Source organism: Camelus bactrianus, chromosome 7 (genome assembly GCF_048773025.1).
Source record: "Camelus bactrianus isolate YW-2024 breed Bactrian camel chromosome 7, ASM4877302v1, whole genome shotgun sequence".
Taxonomy (NCBI): domain Eukaryota; kingdom Metazoa; phylum Chordata; class Mammalia; order Artiodactyla; family Camelidae; genus Camelus; species Camelus bactrianus.
The window spans coordinates 12,455,874-12,482,597 of NC_133545.1; the positions used below are offsets into that span (position 1 = coordinate 12,455,874).

General features: G+C 43.6%; 1 long non-coding RNA gene across 2 annotated transcripts; it reads left to right on the forward strand.

The window, feature by feature from the left end:
• Positions 1–832: 832 nt before the first annotated feature.
• LOC141578124 (uncharacterized) lies at positions 833–26,293 on the forward strand. Of its 2 annotated transcripts, XR_012508056.1 has the most exons (3): positions 833–1,395; positions 22,130–22,193; positions 23,859–26,293. It is a non-coding gene; the product is annotated as an uncharacterized LOC141578124 (long non-coding RNA). The 2 variants fall into 2 exon arrangements; XR_012508055.1 differs by lacking the exon at positions 833–1,395 and having other exon boundaries at positions 22,055–22,193.
• Positions 26,294–26,724: the final 431 nt, after the last annotated feature.

The window sequence follows — 26,724 nt, forward strand, 5'->3', positions numbered from 1 at the left end:
ATCTTTTCCTCTCTCCATGTCATCAGACTCCAGGCGTTGCTGACTCTGGCTTGCTTTTCTAACTCATCTTTTATGGTGATTTCTAAGCCACCTTTCTCTGTCTGAATCATTCTCAGTGGCCTTCCTTTTGGTGTTCCTCCTTCTAGCCTTCCCTGCTCCAGTCGGCACCGTGCTCAACTCTTAGAGTAATCTTGTGAAACAGTATTTTTGTGGTGTTATTCTCCTGCTCAGATATCACAGGGAGCCTCTTGTTTACTGGGTTAATGTTGAGGTCTTGCATGAATCCTCATCTCTAGCTAGAAAATCTGGGAGACTGGAGAGCTGAGAGTAAATGGTAGCAACACTCCTCTTCTACCGATGTCTTGTTTGCGAACATATTAAACACCTCTCTTCCTTTGTATTTTTTTTTTTAAATAACAACTTTATTGAGATATAGTTTACACATATACAAGTCACACCTTGAAATGTATGGCGGTTTTAGGGATAGTCACAGAGTTGTACATGTATCACTGTCGAATTTTAGAACATTTTTCATCACCCCTAAATAACCCCATACCTATCGGTGGTTACTCCGCTTTCTCCTCTCTCCCCAGCTCCTGGCAACTACTGATTTATATTCTGTACCTGTGGATTTCCCTATCCTGGATGTTTCATATAAATGGAATACATGGTCATTTGTGACTGGCTTCTTTCACTTAGCATGATGTTTTCAAGGCTGCTTTAACTGGGTTTTCTAAGATTCTACGTTTGTGTCTTTGGCATCCGTTCATCAGAAGGCCAACTGTATTATCTTATTTTCTGTATTCCTTTTTTTTTTTTTTTTGTGGGGGGAGGTAGCTAGGTTTATTTGTTTATTTGCTTTTTTTAGGGGAGGTACTGGGGAATGAACCCAGGACCTCATGCATGGTAAGCGTGTGCTCTACCACTTTGAGCTGTACCCTCTCCCCGCCTTATTTTCTGTATTCTTGATGCTCTGGCACACGTGGCCTCACTCACTGGGCAGAGGCTGCCCCTCCCAGGACTAGCCAGCTCTTGGAGATAGCGAAGGGCTCGCCCTGCAGCACACTTTTCATATGCAAACGATCTGGTCCAGAGCCCATACAGCAAGCCAACCCCATTCTTTATCAGACTCTCACACATCAAGCCAATATTTCCCCTGCCCTGCGTCACCGGAGGGCCAGGTATCAGACAACTAAGAGACAGCCCTTAGCAAAGCCTGCCGGCATTTTCCAGACTAGTCGGTCCTAAGCTGTTTACCTGTCCTGCCTTGCCTTGCCCGCAGAAAACACGGTCCAGGCCCTGGCGCAGGCTCTCCTGGCTCCTCCTGCCTCCTGACCCAACCCGGAACTTCCCCGTGTGGCCCTGTGGGTGTGGTGTGCCCTCCTTTCAGGAACTGTGAGTAATAAAAAACTTCTTTCTGTGGCATTGACCTCTCCTTGGCGTCACTCAGTCAGCTCCACAAATTAAAATCCCGCGGGTACAACTGAGACCAAGGATCACTTAGGCTACAGCATATATAAGTACTTCATTCCTTTCTATGACTGAATTGTATGCATACAGCACATTTTGTTTATTTACAGTTAGTGAGCATTTGGGTTATTCCCACTTTTTGGCTGTTACGAGTAATGCTGCTCAGAGCATTTGTGTATACGTTTTTGTGTGGATGTATGTTTTCAGATCTTTTGGGTGTGTACCTGGGTGTGGGATTGCTGGGTCATATGGTCACTATATTTCACATGTTGAACTGCCAAACTGTATTTTAAAGTGGCTGCACCATTTTACAATCCCACTGGCAACCTGTGAAAGTTCTAATTTCTCCACATCATCACCAGCCCTTGTTACTGTGTGTCTTTTTAAAGTTCTATTCATCCCTAACAGATTTGAAGTGGTATCTTACGGTTTTGATTTGCAGTTCTCTAATGACTAATCAGGTCGAGAACCTTTTTGTGTGCATATTGGCTAGTTGTTTATCTTCCTGGACATGTATCTCCTTTGCCCTTTAAAAAATTGGGTTATTTGTCTTTTTGTTGTTGAGTTGTAAGAGTTCTTCGTGTATTCTAGATACAAGTCACTTACCAGGTATATGATTTAGAACATTTTTCTCCTATTCTGTGCATTGTCTTTTTGCTTTCTTGCTGATATCCTTAGAAGCACAAACTTAAAAAATTCTGATAATGTCCAGCGCACCTGTTTTTCCCTCTGTTGCTTTTGATTTTGATGTTATATATATGCTATTTTTGCCTAGTCCAAGGTCATGAAGATTTACTCCTAAGCTTTTTTCTAAGAGTTTTATTATTTTAGCTCTTACAGTTAGGTGTGTAATCCATACTGAGTTAATTTTTGTATGTGGGATTAGATAGAGTCCAGGTTCATTCTTTGCATGTGGATATCTAGTTGTCCCACCATCGTTTGTTGAAAAGATCATTCTTTCCCCATTGAATGATCTTGGCACCCTTGTCAAAGGTTAGTTGACCATAAATGTAAAAATTTATTTCTGAACTTTCAATTCTGTTCCTTTGATCTGTGTGGCTGTATGATCTATGTAGAGCTGTATGTCTCTCCTTGCGCCAGTACCACACGTCCTTGGTTACTGCAGCTCTGTAGTAAGTTTTGAAATCAGGAAGTGTGAGCCCTCCAACTTTGTTCCTTTTTTTCAAAACTCATTTGGTGATTCTGGGTCCCTTGCATTTCCACATGATTTTTAGAATTAATTTGTCAGTTTCTGGAAAAAAAAAAAAAAGGCAACTGGAATTTTGAAAGGGACTGTGTTGACTCTATAGATCAATTTAGAGAGTACTGCCTTCTTAATTATATGGCAACATTTATAATATCTTCCAGCCCATGAATGTGGAATGTCTTTCCATTTATTTAGGTCTTCTTTAATTTCTTTCAATAATGTTTTATAGTTTTCACTATACAAGTATTGTACTTCTTTTGTTACATTTAATCCTAAAGTTTTCTTGGATGCTATTGTAAACGGAATTGTTTGCTTCATTTCGTATTTCTCGTTGCTAGTATATAGAGATACAATTGATTTTTGCTTATATATATTTAAAATTTTTTATTTTTGTTTTTGTTTTGAGGGGACATAATTAGGTTTATTTACTTATTTATTTTAATGGTGGTACTGGGGATGAACTCAGGGCCTCACACATGCTAAGCATGTGCTCTACCACTGAGCTATACCCACTCCCCTCCCCCCAATTTTTGTATATTGATCTTATATCCTGAACTTAGCTGCATTTGTTTTTTGTTCTAATAATTTCTTAGAATTTTTCGTAGACAGGATCACATCATCTGGGATTAGAGACAGTCTTACTTCTTCCTCTCCAATCTGGATGTGTTTTCTTTCTTTTTGTTGCCTAATTTCCCTGGTTAGAACATCCAGTACAATGGTGAACAGAAGCGGTGACAGCGGCTGTCCTTGTCTTGCTTCTCCTCTTAGGAGGAAAGCGTCCAGTAAGTATGATGCTAGCTGTGGGTTTTCCATAGGGAGCTGCTTCCCTTTTTGTCATCCTACACGATCCTGTTTCTCTTTCTATTCTCTGACTTTATAGCATAGTAGAAGGAATGTGAACCTCAGAATCAGACTTGGGTTTGAGTAGATTGTTTTATTAATTTTACCAAAAAATGCTGAGTGTTAGACACCAGTGTATAAAAGCAAAATCCCTGTCCCTGAACTACTGCTAATACAGTGAGGGAGGCTGTCATGTGTGATGAGCGCCATGATGGGGGTATGGCCAGGGCAGGGGTGAGACAGAAAATGGGCCCCGGGGGAGCTCGGTACAACCTGAGGAGATGATACCTGCATTGCTCTTGAACAACTGTAGGAGACAGTCTTGGAGGAGAGGGAACCCATGCAGACATGGGAAGTGGCTGGATTCTGTGAACCACAGGTAGGTCTGTGAGGCTCGGGTGTCGGGTGCTTGTAGGTGAAGGGCTTGAGCTGATCCCAGAGAGTTAGCAGAGCCAACTCCTCAGGGGCCTGGCAAGCTTCTGAAGGCTTTGTGAGGACTGGATTTGTGTGTCAGATCAGTAGAGAGAGAGATGAGTTGGTGATGGATGAGACCATGAACTGGGAGACCTGGAGACAGGAGGTTCCTGTGTAAGCAGGGAAGCACTGAAGGCCTAGGGTAAGGTTGGAGGAAAAGAATCAAGGAAGATTCAAATGGAAAATTAACAAGACACATTGCAATTGGCTGTGAGAGGTGGAGATGGATCTGGAGAAAATGACTCTTGGGTTTCTGATGTGGCCTCTGGGTTGTTTGGTGGACTAACCTGAGATTCAGTTTCTTCATCTGTAAAGCTTCACAGATCGTGGTATATGCAGATCTCTGAGCACAAGCACATGGTTGGGACTCAGTAAACACTTATCCTTTTTGCTTTGCCCCATTTTGTTTCTGTTTCTTCCATTCTCCAAATAGAGGGCTTCCTTTGGTTAGTTCTACCTTCAGAATGCTTTTCTGTGCTGTGTCACGGTTCCTGCTGTCACCCCGTGTGGATGATCCCCCATCTCTCTCTCCACCGTGATCTCCCTCGTAAGGATTTGTGACTGTGTTCTGGGCATCTACATGGCCTCTCAGCCTTCACGAGGGAGAACTAGCCCCCAAATCTCTGTCTTCTCCTCGATCCATAGGCCTTTTCATGGCACTGTCATTTCCTTAGTCATTCTGGCTTGAAACCATCTTCTTGAGTTGAAAAAACACGTCTCTCTGGTGGTTCCTCATTCTCCAGAGTCATTTTGATATCCCTCTCTCCGTCTCACTTCCTCACATCCAGTGAAAATTCAGGCTCTGTGTAATTGCATGTTTCCTTTCTCCTCCCCATTGTCACTGCTTCCTCCAGGCCTTCACTACGCCCACCTGAACTAAAACACTTCTCTGATTTCTCTCCCTTTTGATCCATCCTGCCGGCAACTTCCAAACTGAGCTTCTGGAGACTGATTTGATCCTGACTCTCACCCTGTTGAGGGTCTGCAGTGAGGTCTGCATACCCACTGGAACAAGTCCAAGCTTGCAAGCGTGTCATTAAGCACGTCCAAGCCCAATTTACCTCTCCAGCTCTGTCTCCCTGCATCCTTGTTGAAAAATGGAATAGGTTTCTGCACCTTTGGTGTCACCTCTGTGTCCTCCCTTGCGAGAACTCTACATATTCTTCAAGACACAGTTCATGAATCCTGCCTGATTTTCATCAAACCAGAGAATTCTCCTTTCTCCTATCCTGTAGGACCTTGTGCTTGTTTAAAATGATTTATGTACATGTCTTATCTCTCCTACCAGATTTAATCTTTCTTGGGATGTCTCCTTCATCTCTGTAACCCCTGCCCCGTGCCCTTCGTCAAACCCAATAAATATTTGTTGATGGAGTGTACTACATTCCTCATCTTCCTGAGGCGTGAACTTTGCTTTCCAAACGCCCATCCCCAGCGGTCTGTGACACAGTGCGAGGACGAAGGACAGCTGACTTCCCCTGTGGGCCTTCTTGTAATTTATTTAATAGAGGAGTATGAGGACAGTACAAAGACTCATTCTTATTGAAATTCCTGGTAACTGAGTCCAGTAGCATTTGGTGAGTCTCTGTAGCACTCAGCTCTTTATACGGCTTGCGTGGATGTGAGTCATCATGGGCTGCGTGGGAGCCGGAAAGATGGAGAAATTAATCCAAGTGCTGTTCAGTTATGCAGAGCTCTAGGTACCAGTCTGATGCTTCCTGGTAGAATTTAGAACTTAAACTTGCATTCTTCTGGGGTACTTTCAATCAAAATAAATAGCCAGATGATTCATTGGGGAAATCCACAAGGTAGGCCTTGCTCTGCCCTCCCTGGCCCCTTCCTGGAACTGCTTCTCAGTAAGGCCACCTCAGCTGTGCTTGGATGGAGGCGGCTCTCGGCCCTAGTCTCCTATTAGTGATTTCCAGGAACTGAGAGGGATTGCAGGAAGAATAGAAAGAGTTAGTTTTTGTCTTGGGCTATAAAAATCCAAAAATACTCAGTTCCTACAGCACCCGTCTCCTGGCAGCCAGACAAGGAAGGAGAGAGATTGTGAAGGGTGCCAGGACGCCAGCAAGAGCATCCGTGTCCTTGGCGGTGCTCAGAATAGCACTCGGGCTCCAGTGATTCACCCTGCGCGGGCCTGCCCACCCGAGAACCGAGCGCAGGCTGAGTCAGGCCCCCTGCCGCTGCCTCCCGGGCTGCGGGGCGGGGGCAGCGCCAGCGAGGAGAGGGTCCCGTCCTGGTCTATTGCTTCCTGAAGGGTTTCCTGCTCCCGTCTGTGCTGAGCCCTCAGGACACTGGGAGAAGAGGAGGAATCCTGACATTTGGAAGACAGGGTGGTTTGGGGGACCTGTCTAAAACCGGGGCCCGCTTAGCCCCGGCCAGCTGGACGGCGCTCCCACAGCGAACTGGCAGCAGCTCTGGTGGTTACATGCTGCCCCTCTCCAGGCCCATGGGCGTTCTTTCAGTTCTCTGGCTTTGTGTCACCCTTTCCTCTTCCTTCTTTCCTCTCTCCCCTTGCTCAGCAAGAACTGTATGTATTCATGAAGTCACAGCTGTTGGATTCTTCCTTTTTCAGGAGAGTTTTTCAACTAGGCGGGTCCACATCTCTTGGCAGCGCCTCCCCTATCCTAGCCCTAATGGAAAGGACATCCCCGTGTTCTCAACACCCACCCCCCATGTTCTCAACATGGACCGCCCCCCCCATGTTCTCAATGCCACCCCCTGGTGTGGACCCAGGCCTAGAGTTCACCATGTTTGTTCCCCTTTGACCTTCAGCAGGATCCCAAGTTGAAAAGTCATCCTGAGGCCGTATTATGCTTAAAACTGGATCCTTCTTCATCTTCATCTGGCCATCCTGAGAAGGCAGGGATCTCAGGGTCTCCTCCAGCCCAGCTCCCGTCCTCCCCTCAGTGCACAGCTCTCGCCCTGTGTCCCACTTCACTTTTGCATAAAGTCATTTTCCTCTTCGCCGCTTTCCCAACACTGATTTTCTTGAATCCACTCAAGTTAAAACTGAAGTGTCCCTGTTCCTCCTTCACAGCGGGAGCCCCTCGCTTCCAGCTCTGCGGGTGTCTCCCACCAGCATCGTTCTGGGACACTTTGTAGAAACCCAGGCACAGCTGGGTTCGGTGACTTGCCTAGAATGACATAGCCTGGTCTGGGTGAGAATGATCATTTACTGTTTTAGAGGTTTTCTATTTTCCCTTCCTCGTGGCTGCACAGCACACACGCTCTGAGGAGAAGGCAGCTTTAGTAACAAAACATCCATGTGTCTATTTCCAGAAAGAGCCAGACAAGGTGAAGCACTGGGGGCTGTGTAGATGGCTCCCTGCGTGAGGACAGGAGGCAGCAGGCGGCGGGTGTGAACAACGCTTCGCTTTTGTGCGGGGTCAACACTTGTAATGCATGTGACCAGGTTTCTGGATCACAGCTAATTCTAAGCCCCAGCAGATGACCCATTTATTTCAAACACATTACACAATATTTTAAAGCACAAGGGATAGTGATCTAAAATTCATTGCAATGAGGTGACTTAGGGTGCTTAAATATGAAATGTTTTGAAGTGGCTTTCATTTTTATCATCAGAGCATTACCATGAAATGGGCAGAACAGAGATTTAGGCCCATTGTAAAATGAGGACACTGAGGCACAGCGAGCGAATAAATGAATGAATGAGGTCACTTGGCATTTATTCGGAAGGGCACGGACTTGGTTAGCACAGCTGGGATTAGACCCCTGACTTGCGTTTGATTTCTCTCGTACTGCTCTCTTTTCATGAAGCCTCTTTCACAGATGAGACGGAGGACCTGTGCTCTGAGTTGTTTTATTAAAGCGGGAATGGGTTTCCCTGTGTTACCCACATGCTCTTCCCTAGAGTGGTGCGTGTATCAACTGGAATTTATACTAAGTGCTGGGAGCAGCTGCCCCTCTGCGGTCCCTCAGGACCCAGCTCCTCTGGGTCTGCCCGCACCTCTCCAGACCCATTTCTGCTCGCATCCACCCGCCAGTCTCCCGATTGTGCCATTTCCCAGCAGTTGGCTCTGTTTCTTGTCAGCTCCCTGACTTGGGGGCAGGAGGACGGAATGGTGTGCTACTTGCTCCCTAGAGATGCTTCTTTTCATTCCACAAACAATTATTGAGCACCTGTGTTGGGTTCTCTTACTATATCACCTGTGGTCGCCAGGTCCATCTACCGACTTCAAGGAAGTACTCCCAGTAGTGTCCCACCCTCTTGACTGCCATCACTGCCAAGGAATTGAACATCCATGATACTGACCATCTGAACATTCCACCCTTCTCGTTTTCCAGACCTCCTTAACTATGGTGTCTCATTTTGCAAGACGCTGCTCTCACTTATGGGGGCTTTAGGCTTACAAGATTTACTAAACATGCAGGACTGTTCCTCCTCCCACCTGTTCAGCTCAGGATCCCCCTGACCACAGTTCATAGGATTAACAGGCTGTGATCCTGGCTCTCCTCTCCTTTCCCTTGTCTTTGACAGACATCACCAAACATGGCCGAGGCACTGAATCCACCTGAGCCCGCACACAGGCTTGAAAGTCCTTCTCCACATGAACCACTAGTGCCACTGCATCTTTGGCCTAAGGGGTTCTGACTTTTCCAAATATTTTGGGACCACAACCTCTTCCTGTCCTTCCCACTTCCACTCATCATGACCTTCAGTCCCTGGATCTCTTAGTCTCCCCATCACTCTAGGCTGCTTGCAAAGCTCAGAAAACCCCATAGTTGATCATTTCAAAGATATGCCTTCTATGATCCAAGAATGCCTCCCTCTTAAGATTTTTAAAAGTTTTTATTGAAGTGTAGTTGATTTACAATGTGAGTTTCAGGTGTACAGCAAAGGGATTCAGTTATACCTATACAAAGTCCTTGGATTTTTATTACATGAATCCAAAGCATATTTAGAATCCATTCCAGCACCGCCCCCCCTCAACCCAACACCATTGTTTTCTCCAGTCTCCTCCTTAGTGTGCCAGACGCTGATGGCTGGGCCACAGGACGGGTTTGCTATACATGTGTGCTCTCCGGCATCACCTGGGCCCCGGTGACACTTGGCAGTCATTTAATTCCTCCTCTGTGGGCTCCCTGTGTCACATTCTGCAGTAGATGTACCATTGTTGAGCCATCAGAGTCACTCCTGGCCCTGTCTCTTGAAGCAGGTGGCTTCATTTCTTAATTTACTGACAAATATGAAGCCATCTTCCTTCTTCTCCACTGAAAAATTGTCTCTCTTTACTTTCTCCCACCCTTTCCCCCTTCACTTCTGCCTGCATCATCCTCACCCTTGTCCCTCCACTCTGCTCCTTCTTGTATCTTCTTCTGCCCCATCCATCACTCCACTCTTCTTTCTCTCTCCAAACTCCAGTCCCCGCCAGGACACCAATTCTTTCTACTCCTTCAGTCTCTCCTAACCTAAAAAACAGCCAAAACCAGAATGAAAATAGTGTCAGAAAACCTTTCCCTTCAACACGCACCCCTCTCTCATCTTCACGTTAAATGAGTTGAAAATCAGCTATACCTTATGTAACGTGGCCACCACCCTCTGCCCCATTCTGACCCTCCCTCTCCTTTGCAGCCGTCAGCTTCTCTCTGTTACCCTCCCCAAGGAGCCCCTCCCTGTCCCCACTTGCCCCATCACTCCCATCCCAAGACCACTAATCAAGTCCAGGCCTTCCTTACCTCTCCCCTGGCTGTTCGGGACCCTCTGTCTCCTCTTTTCAATATTTTTTCATACTCTGATGCCTAGCCAATCAGTCTCAGGGACAGCTTTGAGAACTTCATTCTTCTGCTCAAAATTAAGTGGAAGATTCTTGATTTGGCAGTCATGGCATCCTAGTCCTGATCTCCTCTAGCCTCGTCAGCTCCCTCTCTACGTGGACTCTTCTCCAGCCAGACTGGGCTCCATACTGAGTATTCCCTCTGTTGTTCTTCCTCTAAACCTTGACTCATGCTACAGCTTCTGGGGCAGCCTTGCCTCCTTACCTGTCCTTCAAAGCTCAGCTCAGTTCCCTCATCTTCATGAAGCCTTTGGAGAGTCCCTCGACCAGGTGTGATCTCCTTTCTGAATCTCCTGAAGCACTTTTTTGGAACCTCCTGAAGGCACTGCTGTATTCCTACTCTTAAGTCTATTTCTAGCCTTTAATCTCCTGGAGGATAAGGAATATAGATTTTTAACTTTATCCACCCCCTCAGCCCCACCCCAGTGTCTAGGGTAGAGGTTTGCATTATTGCTGAGTCCTTGCTTGGTGCACATGATGGGCCCAGCATTAATCATTCTGAGCTTAAAAGCCCAAAGTGGTGCCCACACTTCACATAGTAATCCCAGATGCATTCTCTGTAGCTGTTCTAGAGTTGAGTCTGTGTGTGTGTGTGTTAAAATATATAAAATGTAAAATTTGCCATCTTAGCCATTTTTTAAGTGTACAATTCAGCAGCATTAATTATATTCACAATGTTACACAGCCATCGCCACCATCTATTTCTAAAACATTTTCATCACCCGAAACAGAAACTCTATAGCCATTAAGCAATAGTTCCCCAGCCCCTGGTAACTTCTTATCTGCTTTCTGTTTATGACTTTGCTTCTTCTAGATATTTCATAGAAGTGAGATCACACAATGTTTGTGCTTTTGTGTCTGGATTAGTTCACTTAGTGTAACGTTTTCAAGGTTCATCCATGTGATTGTGGATGTATCAGCATTTCACTCCTTTTTATGGCTGAATCATAGTCCACGGTGTAGCTATACCACAGTTTATTTATCCATCTATCTGCTGATGGACACTTGAGTTGTTTCCACTTTTTAGCTATTGTGAATAATGCTGCAATAGACATTGGCATAAAAATACCTGTTTGAGTCCCTGTTCTCAGTTTTTCTGGGCATATACCTAGGAGTAGAATTGCTGAGTCATATGGTAATTCCATGTTAAGCTTTTTGAGGAAAGCTGTAAAGTTTTTAAAATACAAATTACTTAACATCTTTTTAAAAAATGAGGGATTACACATAAAATCAGATTTTTTTCCCCCCAGCTTCTCTTGAAAAAAATTTGAAAGTCTGGCTCTCCTGGGTCAACCTCTGTAGGGATATGACCTGCTGGGGATGAGTGGGGAACACTCCCTGTAGATGGGGTTCCTGGTCTCCAGCTCCACCAGGTCCTTACCCAGCCGGCACCAGACATTGGCACTCCCTGCCTGAGCCCAGTTCTAAGACTTTGCTCTGGTCCCCTCCCTTCACTGTGTCTTCCCAACCCTCCCATATGGATGGACACTGTTTCCATCCTGTGTTTATACTCAGTCCATGTTATTATTTGTGTATGTGCCCTTCCTCTTCCCACCTAGGCTGTAATTGTCTGAGGAAAGAGTACTCATCTTTTTATCTCTGATTTACCAGAAAGGCTGGAACATGGTTTATACCCAAAGTCTTAATTATACTGAATTTTTAAGGTGAATAACTGAGGTTTAGGGCAGAACCTATTTGTAGAGTTAGGACTGACAGAGTCAACCAAGTGCTGGACTACATTGTGGAATGTTACAAGAAAAGGGGAAAAGTCTAAAATTGGGGAAATGAATTATAGATTACAGGCAACGAGGGAAGGGCTAACCACTTCCTCATTTAAAATATTTCTTCATTAGGGTTTTCTTTTTTATCAGTTTGGTCTGATGAAAATCATCTAAAAGATAACTTATGGAAAACTGAGGTACCATTGTCATAGAACAAGCTAATAAGAAATAGGATTAAAATGTAATTCTGTATCCACATGCAAGAGAATAAACTTGTACCCCTACCTCATATCACATACAAAAAATAACTCAAAATAGATTATACCATAAAGTGGCACAGCCACTATGGAAAACAGTATGGAGTTTCCTTAAAAAACTAAAAATAGAGCTACTATATGATCCAGCAATCCCACACCTGGGCATATATCCAGAAAAGATGAAAGCTGTAACTTGAAAAGATACATGCACCCCAGTGTTCATAGCAGCACTATTTACAGTAGCCAAGACATGGAAACAACCTAAGTGCCTGTGGACAGATGATTAGTTTAAGAAGATATGGTATACATATGTAAATATAAATATAAAAATGGAATACTACCCAGCCATGAAAAAGAATGAAATATTTTCCATTTGCAGCAACATGGATGGACCTAGAGAATATAATACTAAATGAAGTAAGTTGGAGAAAGACAAATATTATATGCCATCACATGTATGTAGAATCTAAAAAGTAATACAAATGAATCTATATACAAGACAGAGACAGACTCACAGACATAGAAAACAAACTTATGGTTAACAAGAGGAAAGAGAAGGGGTGAAGAATACATTAGGAGTATGGGATTAACAGATACAAACTACTACATGTAAAACAGATAAACAATAAGGATTTACTGTGTAGCACAGAGAACTATATTCAATATCTTGTAATAACCTATAATGTAAAATAATCTGACAAAAATATCTATGTAACTGAATCACTTTGCTGTACACATGAAACTAATACAATATTGTAAGCCAACTGTATTTCAATTTAGAAAAAAAGATCACCACCTAAATGTAAGAGCTAAAAATCGTAAAAATCTTAGGAGGAAACAAAGGAGTGAATCTTTGTGACATTGAGTCAGGCAGTGGTTTCTTAGATAAAGCAGACAACAAAAGAAAAAAAATAAATAAATCGGACTTCTTCAAACTGAAAACTTTTTTTTTTCATAGGACATCATCGATAAAATGAAAAAACCCACAGAACAGGAGAATGTATTTGTGTATCTTATTTCTGATAAGGAAATGGTATCCAGAATATATAAAGAGCTCTTACAACTCAACAGTTAAAAAGACAAATAACCCAATTAAAAAACAGGCAAAGAATCTGAAGAGATACTTCTTTAAAGAAGCTATACCAAGTACCTGAAAAAGCTTAACGCCATTAGTTATTAGGGAAATGCAAATCAAAACCACAATGAGATGCCACTTCATACCTAATAGAATGGCTATAATACATATTTTTTAATGATGGTAATGAGTAACTCTCTTCCATGGCTGGTAGGTTTGTAAATGGTATAGCCACTTTGGAAAACAGTTAGACGGTTCCTCGAAATGTTAAACATAGAGTTACCCTATGATCCAGCAATTCTACTCTTAGGTAAATCAGCAAGAGAGATGGAAACATATGTCCACACAAAAACGTGTACACAAGTGTTCACTGCAGCATTATTCATACTAGCCAAAAGCTGGAAGCAACCCAGATTTCCATCAACTAATGAATGGATAAACAAAATGTAGTCTATCCATGCGATGGACTGCTATTCAGCCAGAGAAAGGGATGGAGTATTTGTACATGTGATAACATAGATGCATCTCATAAATGTTGTGCTGAGTGAAAGAAGTCAGACACAAGGGACTACGTATTGTACGATGGTTCCATTTACATGAAATGTTTACAATCGGCAAATCTATAGAGATAGAAAGTAGGTTAGTAGTTGTCTGGGGCTGGAGGGGAAGGGGGAGTGAGGAGTGACTGCTCGTTGGTACAGGATTTCTTTTCTGGGGTGATGAAAAAATGTCCTAAAACTAGATGGTAGTGGTGGTTGTACAACTCTGAATTTATTAAAAACCACTGAGCTGTAAAAAGGAAAAGAAAAGCAGATGAGCCAGACATAAAATGTTATTCATTCCTTTTACATAACTAATAAAATGCACAATACTCAAAGATGACCAAAAAAAAAAGTGTCTAAAGTAGTTTAGACTAAAGCATTTACACATGACCTGGAATGATGTGTGGAGTTTGCTTTAAAGTGCTCCAGGCATCCTTCTGTACAAAATAAACTTGGGTGGGAGACAGACGAAATAAAATGGGCAAAATGTGGATAATTGTTGAAGTTGGAGGATGGGCACATGGGATTGATTAGACTGCTCTATTTTTGTGAATGTGAAAATTTTTTTCCATAATAAAAGTTAGAAAACAAGAAAGCTAAAACATCTGCAGTTCAGTAGTTATCCACAAAATATGTCTGCGTTTGTCTGGGGAGCTCTGAGTGGAGAGCTGCGACTGGGGACTCCATGGGGTTATCCCCAGGCGTGTGCACCTACGTGGCCCGGGAGGAATAAGGGTTTACCTCCAGGAGAGGCCAGAGCACTTTGAGGATGTATTAGGTTCCTAGGGCTGCTGTACAAAGTTCCGCAAATCAGGGGGCTTAAGACGACAGAAATGAATTCCCTCATGACTCTGAAGGCTTAGAAATGTGAAATTAAGGTGTCAGCAGGGCCAGGCTCTCCCTGAGGCTCTAGGGGAGCCTCCCTTCTCAATCCTTGGAGGTCCTGCCTTGTAGATGCACCACCCCAGTCTCTGCCCGTGGTCGCATGGCCTTCTCCCTGCCTCTCTTTTCATTGTCTTCCCTCTGTGTGTCTGTTTCCAGCTCCATTTTCTCTACTCACAAGGACACCCCCTTAACTGAGTACAACCTCATCTTAACCTGATAACTTCTGCAAAGACCCTGTTTCCAAATAAGGTCCCATTCACAGGTAGTTGGGGTTAGGACTTCAGCCTGTTTTGTGGGGGTGGGTTATGTGGACTCTGATGAACCCATGCAAGGGCACCAGGCAGCATAAGAAAGAAGACAGCGCTTCGCAGCACACGTGTCTATGGCTGAGTCTTCAGGCAGGCCATGGTGGACACAGTGTTTGACATGACTAGACCTGAGCAAAATGCATCCTGGCCAACTTCGTCTCTCCTGATCTGAGACAAGCCTTTTCTGGGACCCACTTCCCACTTGGCAGCCTTGACTGATGAGTGACAGATCTAGACTTCCTGTCCATCAACTCTTTTCACCGAAATATTCTTGGGAATAATGCTAACCAGTATTCACTCGAGATATATCTCACAGAAGGTCCGTTTCCTCTTCTTTGACATAGACATGCACATTACTTTTAGAGTTTATCTTTTGAGCCGGCTGCTGAAGTTATTTTAGACGCTACAGTTAGATTGACCCAGAAATCATTCCTCCTTTGAAACTTCCCCTGAAATGTTCTTCACTCTGACTCTCTAGCTCAGGATTACATGGTGCTGTTCCTTGCTCTGTAATCTTACTCTGGCCTTTGACCAAAAGCAATAAAATCAGACTTCCATGTTAAATGTTTCTTAAAATGTATATAATTTTATTCTGGTAGGCCAGATATCTGATAATTGCCGTGTAGTTTCAGATACTTGCTTGGAGAGTTTTGTGGAGGCAGGGCAAGATCCTCCATGCTCATGAGCTGTGTGGGCCATGGACTGTTGGGTACTTTGCAGAGGATGTTGCAGGGAGGAGAGGTCAGAGGACCAAGGGCTGGACTGTGGACTCATTCATTTCCTCCACAGCCATCTTCAACCCAGATTTCGGCCCCAATCAATAACAAATGATTTTTGACTCATCTGTTTTTACCACGTTGCTCTCAGGAGAGTGGGAAAGGCCTGAGCAGGAAGGAGCTAAAGTTCTGTGGAGGAGAGGGAGGGAGGGACGAGGCTGGCCTGACCCAGGTACTGGCAGACGATGGCCAGGGTGAACTTGGGCGCTGGTCTGGGGAACTGAGCTGTGAACCACCCTGGGCTCCTGGGCAGAGAAGAGACTGGTGAGCACTAGGTGAAACACTGACCCTTGGTGCCCCCGGCCCCTGTGTACAAGTGGAGGTTAAGCCAATAGCAAGATCCAAATAAGGCCAATAGTGGTGCTCTAAGAGCTGCAGTGTATTGCCCGCGTCCTCACGGCAAGGCCCTGTGCTCACGGCCTTATGTGCATTGGGCACCTGCCGACCGCCCTGCATTTCTGTCCTGTGCACGAGACTAATTCATTCTTTTACCCTGGGTGGGCTCTTCTATCTTGCTTTTTCTAAACTCTGAATTTACAAAAGAGTCTCAATTTTACAGTAAAGCTTGTTTCTCCCTCCTCCTACGATGCAATTAATATACTGTGTACAGTTTGTGGAAAGTCTGTTTACAAAGGGCTCTGTAAGAAGATCCTTTTTCTTGAAAGCTTGGGAACATGAATCACAGAAAGGCTGAGTCCACTGATGGCTCACTTATCACGAGCAATATTCAATGTGATGGAATTAATTGTACCACTAGAAAGGCCTGGAACTGAGGTCCTAGAAGCTTTTTATAACTGGATTGAAAGGATCCACGGACTCACCCCTGACATCCAGTCAGAAGCGCACTAACCCACAATAGGATCAGGGCGGGGGGGTGGGGGGCAGGATTTTTTTTAAAACTGCCCATTAAAAAAGATCTTCTGAAGCGAGCCCATTATTTCCTTTGTTAGTTTGGATCAGAGTCTAAAAGCCCCAACAAGTCAAAGTTGCTTTGCGCTCTTGCTATGATTTGAATCTGTTCCTTTTATGTCATGTTCTCAGGGGAGATGGAAACGACTGACGCCTTCCAATGGGTGTTAAATTCCTGAGAACCGCTGCTGACTCACACAGTAAAATAATTGCTAACTTCCTTTCTAGAATGTGTTTCTGGCCTCTCAGTTATTTATTGTTTTCTATTGGTATTTTTGGTTTCTCTCTATTTCTTTTAAAAGGTGGCACCTTGGTGTGTTCACATCGTAATATCTTTGGCTTGTTTTTGCATCTCCCTTCTTCTCAAAATACATTTGGAAGAGCGAGTTCTGTAAATTGCTGAACGCTCTGTGGAGACAGAGTAAAGGATGGGGGTGGCAATAACTTACAGGAGATCAGAAATCCCCAGCGCCCTTTAGGCCACACTCCACAGCCTGATGAGGCCTTCTGGTTTATTTCGTGTCCATGCTCTGAGCCCACCTGTGAGGGTCTAGTAAACCTAATGGACCTTGAGTTACCTGGAGTACTGAGTGAACATTTGCTTGTTACTCTATGATCTTTATTCCAAGTTCTTGCCAGTACCCTTAAGAATTTAGCAGGTTCTGGGGGAGGGTATAGCTCAGTGATAGGGTGCATGCCTAGCATGCACAGGGTCCTAGGTTCAATCCCCAATACCTCCATTAAAATTAAATAAATAAACCTAATTACCTCCCCACCAACAAAAATAAATAAGAAGACAAAATTAATAAAAAAAAAAAAAAGAAGGGGGCGGGGGGTGGGAAGGGATAGACTGGGATTTCAAAATGTAGAATAGATAAACAAGATTATACTGTACAGCACAGGGAAATATATACAAGATCTTATGGTAGCTCACAGAGAAAAAAATGTGACAATGAATATATATATGCTCATGTGTAACTGAAAAATTGTGCTCTGCACTGGAATTTGACACAATATTGTAAAATGATTATAAAGCAATAAAAAATGTTTAAAAATAAATAAATAAAATTTAGTAGGTTCTAGATAAGTGGCCCTGCAAGTCTGATTGGCTGCGTTAGCCTGAAAAAGAGCTATTATACCATACCTCATGTCCCACAGTATAGTTTACAAACGTGAGAATGTGGACCCAACCCCTTCCATATTGTGTCAGCTCTCAGGGACCTCCTGTACCACTGGGACAGTCATTCCCCTGGGGCAGGTGTCCCAGAGGTAGCCCCCACATCACCAGAGATCATCTGGTGGGCTTACAAATAAGATTTAACAAGATGTTAGTAGCCATGAATCTATTTTAATGTGTATTAGAAAAAAATATAATAAGCACAAAAAATCATCTCAAAAGTAATCAGAGTTGAAAAGTGAGCCAATTTTTTAAACTATTAAATAGGTACACCTAGGAGGCAGCACGTGGCTGGAGAGAGGTGTGAAGGTGGGATCCATAGGCTGCAGGTGCGGAGCCCCTGTGCAGGGAGTGCTGAGACAGACAGACAGACAGACAGACAGACAGACAGACAGACACACGTAGGCCCTCACTCTGCCTGCCGTCCCCCACCTCCCCCCTTCCCTCTTTGCTTTTCCTCTTTTTCCTTCTTCTCTCCAAGTTTCTTCTCTTCTGGGCTGCTGCTTCCTCCCCTCCCTTCCTTAATGCACCCTGGTGGTCCTCTGGGTTTTCAGGGGGAGAAGGAAGAAGGCTCCCGTTTACTGATCATTAATTATTTGCGGTAAGGTCACAGGCATCGTATAAGTGAGGTGTCGGCTACTAGTGAGGTTTGGGGTGATTCCTCCGGAGCGCTTCTCAGGTTTTTATATGCCTGTGATTAGGAATCATCTGGAGAGCTGGTTAAAGTGCCAATTCTGCTCCAGGAGGCCTGGGGTGGGGCGGAGAAAGTCTGCATTTCCCACAAGCTCCCAGGTGAGGCTGATGCTGCCCTTCCGTCTGAGGCCCACACTTCGGGAGCAAGGGTTGAAGGTGGGGCTCCACTTCTTTAGATAACCAAGAGCAGAGAAGGACTTTTGCAGAGGGCAGAAGAGTTCTGAAATCACCTCTCTCATCCAGTGAAATCCATACAATTATGAGGAACACTGTTTACAAGGCTAGCATGTCTTGTTCCCTGTAAGGAATACAAGACAGTTCCGGATCCTGACCAAGGCGGTTTGTAATGAAAACTTTGGGCTCAAATTGTTGCCAGGGCACTACCAGGGGAACCAGCCACACAGAGGGAATGTGTCATCTTACATTATTGTGTGTGGAATTGCGAGCTCTGGCCGGAGAGAGGTGGGAAGGGTTCTGTTTCACTCCCGTGCTCAGGTGACAGGCTCGCCCGGGCCTGGTTAGGCAAACCCGGGTGCGTTTCTCCACGCGGGGCCGCCGCAGAGCCCTTTCACCAGGGGGAGAAAACGGGGTTGTTGAACTGTTCAGAATGGATGGGCATGTTCACATCTATTTGGTGATGAGAGCCAGGCCCGCCAATGATGAGGGTTACAACAGATACAGTGTTTAGGAAACAAGCCAGCTCCACACGATAGAAACCAGATTGAGGTCATATTGAAAAAAAGGGACTCAATTTAAGGCCAGGCTATTTTAAAAGAACTGACCCTTGATGTTATCGCACCCGTAGAGATCAGAGAGAGACGCTATTGTGTGGCCCTGCAATTTTACAGTATCCTTTCTATTAAGGCAGAAAAATCTACAGAAGGGAAAAAGCAAGGCCATCTTTTCTTTTCAAGATACAGCAGGAGCCAGACGCGAAGCAAACTCAAGCCCTTCTGTTGACACAAGGAGCCCCATGATTGCAGGATATTAAGTGCCAAAGTGGTTCTTGGGGGTCACCTGATGTGATGGCGTTTCCCTTTTTGGAGGGGGCGGTTGTTGAACTCTGGGCTCTCTTCCACAAAACGCACATCCACAACCATGCATGTACTTTCCAGGGATGAAGGAATTCCCTAGCGATTCTGGGGGTTTCAGGTTAAACCCTCTGATGTCATGCACTTCCTTCTTTTTGTAAGTGAGGAAACTGAGGCCCAGACAGAAGTGACTGGCTGTAGGTCCCGTAGTGATGCTTACAGTGAACCAAGTCGACAAGAGGATGTAAGCACCGCAGATGTCCTCGGGGAAGCCCGGGGTAAGAATCTACGCATAATTTCCTTCTGAAGGCCTCGAGAAACACAAGCACCAAGACATTTTTGAAAGAGTTAGAGCTTTTAGCTGGGAGAATCCTAATATTTAGCCAAATCACATTTTGACAAAAAGTGGAAATAATCAAGCCAGAAATGAATGGGACCTCGGTTTTATGATGCGTTCAAAAGACGTGAGAAGCCCCGCTGCTACTCGGTAGCTGTGTGCTAAACTGAAGCTGAGGATGTTTTTTAGGGCTGGTAATAAATTCCTTTCAAAGTCTGAATTCACATACCAGTGTGAATCTTCCACATCCCCGAAAACGACCTAGGCAAGATGCCTCCTGGAAACAGGTTTCAGTTTGCAACACGCCTCTGGATTCAGCCTCTAACACAATTTCTGGCACAGTCTAGATGCTCAATAAATATTTATTTGAATAAAGGGCTTTATTTAATAATATGACAGTTTTCTGGAGATGAGAGATGCAGGAAACTGGAGAGAGACCAGGACCCAGTGTGTAAGTACACAGCGGAAAGTTGGGGTTCCTAGTGAAGGATTTAGAATCTCACAAACGTAATGTTGAACAAAAGAAGCCAGACACCAAAGAACACATACGAGATGATTCCACTTGAACGAACACATGTGGACCAAATTAACCTGTGCTGTTAGAAGCCGGAGTCTGGGTTCCCTTTGGTGAGCAGGGGTTAGCTATGGAGGGCACGTGGGGAAGGGGGCTTCGAGGGCGCCGGTGAAGGTTCTTAACTGGGTGCTGGGTACACCTGTGGATTGACTTTGTGATAATTCATCAAATGATACCGCTGTGACTTAGCACTTTTCTCTATCAGTGTTGCACTTCAGTAAAAATATTAATTTAAAAACCACACACACAGTGAAGGATCTAGGCCAGTGCTTCTCAAAGTTGAACATGCATATCGGTCACCTGGGAATCTTGCTAAGATGCAAAATTCTGGTTCTTTTGGTCTTGGGTGGGGCGTGAGGTACTGTATTACTAGAGACAGGTATCTTGGGATCTTAGAGAGATTCAGGGGTCTAAGGAAAGTTTCCTGGGCCTAGCCTTACCTGTGGTGAAGGAAACGGTGTGCAGGGTGTTAAACTAGTAGGTTATGAACAGCCAGTGTGTGGTTCCCAAGACCTGCTCATGCTTTTGGGTGGGTCTGTGAAATCTGCCTGCTCCCAGAAACTTTGCAGATGATTTTCTGACTGCTGGGTGGTGATCAGAGCCTAAAGTTGTGCCTCTCCAGTGAAGTGACCAGCTGGTGACCAGCCCCTGAAGCCCACATCAGGGCCCCTGGCCTGTCTGCCCCATAGAAGCCACTGCAGCCCCAGAGTCTGTTACCCCAAAGAACACAGTGAGGACGCTGGGAGCCTCACTCTCTCTCTGTCTGCGTGCACAGGCGTAAGTGGACTGTCAGCCATGACTGTTGCAGGAGTGAGCCAGACAGCCTAGCTCCTCTGTGGATCCCTGCATGATAGAGACCCCCACACACCAAACTTGTAGCAAGAGAAACCACTGTTTTGCATGGAAAAAAGCAAGTCACACGCTGTATGATTCCTTCCACAGCAGTGGTAAAACCAGGCAAAACAAATCAATGCCTTGTTCAGGGGTAGAGACATGGTCTCTAGATAAAATATAAAGAAAAGACAGGAAATGATCACTAAATACTACAGGAGATGGCATTTCTCTGGGAACAGAAGAGGAAGAAGTGGCCTTTCGAAGTACTAGGAATATTTTCTGTTTTATACTGGGTGGTAGGAACACGGCTGTGTATTTTATTATTTTTCTTTAAACTGTATCGTATATGCATGTTTTATGCACTCTTTTCCTTGCATGCAGTGTTTACAATCTGAAAATGAAAACGCTGTGTAATATCTTAAGGTAACATTTTATGCTGGGATTTCTTTGTGCTTAACTCTTTTTAGGATATTCTGTTATTTAAAAATTTCTGACACAGCAGAGTAAGCTGGCAGCTCTGACTTTTTGGGAAGACTCTTTATTTTGAGACTCTGCCCCTCTTATTTTTTTTGGTGTTAAGCTGCCCTTTCCTTTGAAGGCACTTTAATGAAATGTTGTTGAAAGTAATAGGGATTTAAAAAACTAAAACCTCCCTTACAAGTTAAATAACGAATTGACAACTGTAAATTACCCCCAGCCTCTTCTTTTTTAAAAAAAGTTAATTTGATCTTGACATTGAAAAGACTGGAACTGCTGGTTTAGACAACTTTTGGGGGGGAAGAGAAGACATTGCCATCCAACTCTAAAGAGTTTGAAAATGAAAGAAAGGGAAGGAGGGAGGGAGGAAGAAAGGAAGAAAAAGAAAAGGGGGATGGGGTAGAGGAATAATGCCTGAAAAAGATGAAGAAGTTGGGTAGAATCTTCTCAAGTTTTTTTCAAAGAGCTTTTCACATTCTCAGATAACTTGTGTGTTGTTGGGCAATCTTTCTTGTGGTCTGAAAAATAAGGAAATAGAGTTGGGGAAACAGAACTGCTCTATGTCATATTTAGTAGGAAGCCAGCAAGTGAAACTGTGTTGCAACTTTATTTCCCCAAAAACTGAAGCTGTAAGTATGTTCACCGCCACCAAGTAGCAGTGTTCACAGAATCCAGAGATGGAAGAGAATTTGAAGGGAAAGTAACAATTATTGTAATAACTTGCATTTATTGCCCTTTTAGCTGTGTGCCCTGTGTGAATGCTTCACTGACACCAGCTCACTTAATCCTCTCATCAACCCTAAGGGTAAGTGCTTATCCCATTTTATTTTATGTTAGATGATGAGTTATTAATTTATATAAATATATACATATTTTGGGAGGGGGTAATTTTAGATTTACAGAAAATTTGCAAAGATAGAACAGAGTTCTTCTGTACCCTTCACCCAGCTTCTCCTAATGTTAACGTCTATATAACCATGGTGGGTTTGTCAAGACTAAAAGGTTAACATTGATCTAATACTGTTAACTCAACTACAGATTTTATTAGGATTTCACCAGTTTTTTTTTGCTAATGTCTTCTTCCTCTTCAAGAAACCAGTCAGGATAGAACATTGTATTTAGTTTTATGTCTCCTCAGTCCCCTTTGATCTGAGATAGTTTCTTAGTCTTCCCTTGAGATGATATATTCAATTATAAAAAGTTCAAGTCCAAAGGAAATAATCAACAGAGTGAAAAGGCAGCCCATAGAATGGGAGAAATTATTTGCAAACCATATATCTGATTAGGGATTAATTAATATCCAGAATATATAGAGAGCTCCTATAACTCACCACCAAAAAACCCACATAACCTGATTAACAGATAGGCAAAGGGCTTGAATAGGCATTTCTCCAAAGAAGATATGCAAATGGCCAACAAGCACATGAAAAGATGCTCAACATCATTAATCATCAGGGGAATTCGAACCACAATGGGATATCACCTCACAACCATTAGGATGGCCACAATCGAAACAAAGAAGCTGACCAACCAAACAAAAAACCCTCAAGTGCTGGTGAGGATGCAGAGAAATTGGAAACCTGGCGCACCGTTAGTAGGAATGTAAAATGGTGGAGCTACCATGGAAAACAGTATAGAGTTGACTCAAAAACATTGAAAATAGGATTACCATATGATCCAGAAATACCACTATTGGGCAGATATCCAAAATAATTGAAAACACAGTCTCAAAGAGATATTTGCACACCCAAGTTTACTGCAGCGTTGTTCATGATAGCCAAGAGGTGGAAGCAACCTAAATGTCCATTGATGCATGAATGGATAAAGAAATGTGATTCTCAGTCACACATACACACAGGAATAGTTGCAGCCTTGAAAAGGAAGGAAATCCTGTCATTTGCTACAACATGGATGAACCTTAAGGACATGGTGCTAAACTAAGTGAAGTAAGTCAGCCACAAACAGACAAATACCACGTGATTCCACTTAGATGAGGCATCCAAAGTCGTCAAACTCTCAGAAGCAGAAAGCAGAATGGTGGTTGCCAGCGGAGCGGGGAGAAGGGAGTTGCTATACAAAAATGTGCATAGACACTACTGAACTGTACAGTTGTTAAGGTGGTAATTTTATGTTATGTGTTTTTTTTTAACCATAATAAAACAAAAATGTCAAACCTTATAGACAATTATAAAGAAAAACAACAACAAACCAGCCAGAAAGAACAGGAGCTAACATTTGCTGAACTAATTTTTGGACCATCATATCCATTCACGGCCCTCCTACCTTCTTTCTTTCCGAGGCCCAGTTATGTTTTTGAATTTGCTCTCCAAGTGGTATGTGCTCAGGGAAGGGGCTCTGCCTCGGGGAAGGTTTTACTTATTCTTCAAAAGAGTTTTACAACAGTGCATTTTATGCCAACGTGCCCCTTATTGGATAAGCCACTCTGAGTTGCATATTGTGTTCCTTGCAGGCAAGAGCACCCTAACTGATGACCCTACCCACGCAGGATGGACGGATGCAGCATTACGTCCCACTGTGGGAAGATCCGAGAGGACAGTGACGGAGGGAAATCATTCCAGCGGGCAGAACTTTAGCAGTTCACCAGGTCATCTGTCCTGCCTGGAAGGAGAGATGGCTAGAAGTGTGGGTTTACATCAGTTCATGGGCTGTGGCTAGTGGTTGTTTGGCTGGATGGTCAGGGACTTAGAAGAACCGTGACTGGGAAATTGGTGGCAAGGAGATCTGGGGAACATGTGGACGAATAGATTTCTCTGAATGGAAATAGGGTGCGATCTCAGCACAGGAAGACTTTAATAATCAGGTAGAATGAGTCATTCCATGGTTGTCAGTCAGCCTGCTTCTCCAGCCACTCCAGCCATTGTCCAGTGTCAGTGGCGAAGTTTATGCATAGGTCAGCAACATGGACTTCCACTCACCAAGGCTGATCTGGCTGTAGCCATGGCCGAGTGCCCAGTCTGCCAGCACCAGAGGCCAACACCCTGATACAGCAGTATTCCCCAGTGTGATCAGTTACCTGGTGACGGATCAATAACACTGGGCCCCTTCCACCAAGGAAGGGGCAGAGTTTTGTTCTTATGAGATCACTTATTCTGATTATGACTCCGCCCTTCCTACCCACAGTACTTCTGCCAAAACTACCATCTGTGGACTTCCAGAGTGCCTTAGCCACCGTCAAGGTATTCCACACAGCATCAGTTCTGACCAGAAACTCATTTCACTGCAAATGAAGTGAGACAATTGGCTTGTACTCATGGAACTCACTGGCCTTAGCATAGTCCCCATTACCCAGAAGGAGCTGGCTTGATAGAATTGTGGACTGGCTACTTCACAGTGTGGGTGAGGAGAGTGTGTCTGCAATGGAGGAGATCCCAGGGGCGCCTCTTAGAACTACCATGTCCTGTGATAAAAGTTAGTGGGAAATTACAGTGCAATGCAGGCAGGGTTATTAATGTCACAAATACTTCAGAAATGAAGGTTTTGGTCACCCCGTTGGGCAAGAACCAGCTGAGATGCTTGCTGAGGGAAAAGGGGATGTGGAATTTAAGAAAACAAAATTATATAAGTACCAGCTACATTGTGTGACAGGTTACACAAATGAGGACCGTGGTAGTTATAAGTATTTCTTCTTACTTTAGTGTGAATGTATTTGTATATCCAATTTTTTTTCTTTCTTTTTTCCCCCTTTTTCATTCCCTTACCATCTAAGTGAGATGTGCTAATAAGGCAACTTTATATTTTATATCTGAGTTAAGAGACGTTAATTTCTAAAATATTCTTCCAAGTTTAAAAAAAGAAAAATTGTAAATGATGATAACCATTAGAGGTTGAATTTACTATAGTTTTTGAAATCAGATTTCAGTTTCAGATAGAATTGATTTACTCCAAACTGTAAGAGATGACGTGAGTACTACTGTTTCACACCTTCCTTCTCCCCTCTCCTCACTCCCAGTGTTTGTTTATCCTATCTTCCCTTTAGTCCTGTTTCTCTCCTTAAGTGGATTGAGTGCCTACCATCTATCACTCTATGTGACGTCCGCATTCTAGAACTCTTTATTTTGGCTTGTTTCTTGGCTAGATTTCATTGCCAATATTTTTTTTCTCTTTAAAAGACAGGCTCATGGTGAGCCATAGTCTCAGAATTATTTCATATTTGAGAGTGTCTGCCTGTTGCTTCTATGTTGGTTTGACTGGATGTAATATTCTTAGGTCATACTTTTTCCCCCTCAGATCTTTTTAGATCAACTCTGTCCTCTGGCATTGAATTAGCTGTTAAGGGGTCTGATACCAGCTTGATTTCTTCCCTCCTTTAAAAGTGATCTGTTTTTATCTTTTCCTTCTACCAGAATGTCTGAGCAACTTTTTTCCCTTTAAATCTTGAAGCTCCGAATCTTAAATGGGATATGTCAATGTTGGTTATACTAAAACAACTTTTTCCTGGCATATACACATCTTTTCAATCTTCAGATTGAATTTTTCATTCGAGTCAGGGAAATTTTCCTGTATTATATCTCTGAATAATCTGAAGTTCCTTTTGTTGAGATCTGTACACCAGGGGCATCAATTGTCCTTAAGTTAGAACATCTTTGACTTCTCTGTCTTTCTGTGACATTCTGTCTAGTTGCCTCAATCTCTGTGTCTTTTCTCTCTATATCTTACCTTAAGTCTCTCCTCTGTGAGGCTAATTTGATTTTTAGCCATGATTATTTTATTATTTTCTTTTCTCATTTATTTCTTATATCTGTAATCACAGTATTTTGGTTTTAAGTTTATTTCATTAGCTCTGCAACCTCCCTTTTCATCTCATTCTATTACTTTACCATCTCGTTTTTGAGTTTTTGTTTTATTAAATTAAAACCATATTACATTGTTCTAAAATTCATAACACTTGCAGAGAGTCTCTCTCTCTTATTTGAGTTTGAGCCTCCAGGACTGTGAGACAATATATTTCTGTTGTCCAAGCCACCCAGCATGTGGGCTTTGCTGCAGCAGCTCTAGCAAACCCGCGCACCTGGCCGCCTTACTTAACCTTCCCACCAGACCCCAGCTCTCTCTCTTCTTTGCTTTATTTTTCTTCTTTGCCACTTACCCGCTTCTAATACACAGTATCATTTTCTTATTTGTTTTATTGCCTGTCTCCCCCACCTAGAATGAGGGCAGGGGTTTTTGCTTTAGCTCATGGATTTATCTCTAGGGTCCAGCACATAGCAGAAGCTCAGTGTGTGGCTGCTGAGTGACTAGACGTAAGTGCATCTGATGCCTAGCCTCTGCTCAGAACGACCCAGCATTAGGCTTGTTGAGAACTAATGAAATCACAT